The sequence below is a fragment of the Fukomys damarensis genome, unplaced genomic scaffold (genome assembly GCF_012274545.1).
Source record: "Fukomys damarensis isolate Sample0158 unplaced genomic scaffold, DMR_v1.0_HiC HiC_scaffold_21, whole genome shotgun sequence".
Classification (NCBI taxonomy): Eukaryota; Metazoa; Chordata; class Mammalia; order Rodentia; family Bathyergidae; genus Fukomys; species Fukomys damarensis.
This window is the reverse complement of record NW_022900933.1, coordinates 9,747,246-9,749,536: the sequence shown is the minus strand read 5'-3', so window position 1 is coordinate 9,749,536 and position 2,291 is coordinate 9,747,246.

The window sequence follows — 2,291 nt, the reverse complement described above, 5'->3', positions numbered from 1 at the left end:
CAGTACTATTTATTAAAGAGGGTATCTTTCTTCCAGTGAAGGTGCTTGGCCCCTTTGTCAAAGATAAGATGGCTGAGTGTGTCTGGAGTTGTTTCTTTACCTTCTAATCTGTTCCATTGATCCTCAGATCCTCCCCCCTCAGTACCATACTGTTTTTGTCATAGTAGCTTTGTAGTATAATTTTAAGTCAGGGATTGTGATGCCCCCAGCCTCACCTTTTTTTGCCCAGAATTGCCTTTGCTATTCTAGGTGTCTTCTGGTTCCAATTGAATTTTAAGATTGTTTTCTATAATTATGTGAGGTATTGGTATTTTGATCAGAAGTGTATAAATTCTGTATAACAATTTTGGGAGTATGGCCATTTTCAATATATTGGTTCTTCCTATCTAAGACCTTCCTGTTTTCTGATATCCTCTTCAATCTCCTTTTTCAGAATACTGTAGATTTCAATGTAAAGGTCTTTTATTTCCTTTGTTAGATTGATTCATTATTTCATGTACTTGATTGTGAAAGGTATGTTTTCCCTAATTTCTCTCTCAGTGAGTTTGTTATTTGTGTACAGAAATGCTATTGATTTTTGAGTGTTGACTTTGTATCCAGCTGTGCTACTGAATTTGGTTATTAAATCTAGAAGTCTTTTAGTGGAGTTTTGGGGTCTTCTATGTAGAGTATCATGTCATTTGCAAATAAGATAATCTAACTTCTTCATTTCTTATCCTTTTTCTTTTTATTTCTTTCTTTTGTCTAGTTGCTCTGGATAATTTTGCCAAAGCTATACTGCATAGGAATAGTAATAGTGGGCAACCTTGTCTTGTTCCTGATTTTAGAGTAAAAGATTTCAGTTTTTGTCCACTTAGTATGATGTTGGGTGGTGGTTTGTCATAGATGGCTTTTATCAGATTGAGATAAAGACCATCTTTTCCAATTTTCTGTAGGGTTTTTAATAATGAATAAGTATTGGATATTATGAAACAATTTTTCTGCATCTATTGAGATGATCATGTAAACCACAGGGTGTAAACCAATGGTGTATTACATTTAGTGATTTGTGTATGTTAAACCATCCCTGAATTCCTGGGATGAATCTTATTTAGTAATGACATATAATCTTCTTGATGATTTGCTGCATTCTGTTTGCAAGTATCTTAATGAAGATTTTTGCATCTATGTTCATTTAGCAAAATTAATCTATAGTTCTCTTTTTTGCTTGAATCTTTCTCTGGTTTTGGTATTAGAGTAATACTTGCTCCCAAGAATGAGTTGGGAGTATCACTTCCCTTTCAATTTCATTAAAGTGTTTGAGGAGAAATGGCATTAGATCATCTCTAAATTTTTTTCAGCAGTGAATCTGTGAGGATCTGGGCTTTTCTTTGTTGGTAGGTTTTTAATTTCGTTTTCAATTTCATTGACTGATATTGAGTCATTTAGAATTTTTATAGCTTCTTGATTTGGTTTTGGTAATTCTTATGCATCTTAGAGTCTGTCCATTTCTTCTGTGTTTGTCATCTTAGAATACAGGTTCTAAAAGTAGGTATTGATGATCTTTTTGGCTTCTGCAGGATCTGTTGTGATTTCATTCTTTTTATACATAATTATATGGATTTGAGTCTTTTTCTTCCTTTTATTGATAATATTTCTAAGGGTTTGTCAATTTTGTTTAACCTTTCCGAGAATTAACAATTTTGTTGGTTCTTCGTATATTTTTCTTAGTCTGAATTGCATTAATTTCTGCTTTGATATTTATAATTTTCTCCTTTGTACAAGCTTTGAGTTTGACTTGCTCTTCTTTTTCTAGAAGCTTGAGTTTCAACATTAAGTTGTTTATTTGAGTTCAATCTGTTTTTCTGATATGAGAATTCACTGATAAAAATTCCCCTCATAGAAATGTTTCCAATGTATCACATAAGTTCCAGTTTGTTGTATTGGCCTTATCATTTAATTGTAAAAACTGCCTAATTTTTTCTTTAATTTCATGTGTGACCCTTTGGTTGGTCAGAAGGGCATTATTTAAATTCCATGTGTTTATGCAATTTTTGGTTTCTTTTGTCAGTGGTTTCCAATTTCATTGCATTATGGTGTGATAATATGCATCAGATGATCTCAATTGCTTTTTGCATATAATTAAGCATGTTCTATATCTAGTGTGTGGCCTGTTTTGGAGTATTATGGAGAATGCTCCATGTGCAGCTAAGAAGAATATGTATTCAGATGTTGTAGGGTGAAATACTCTATAGACATCTACTAAGTCCATTTGTTGAAAAGTTTGGTTCCATTCTAATTTTTTTTTTTTT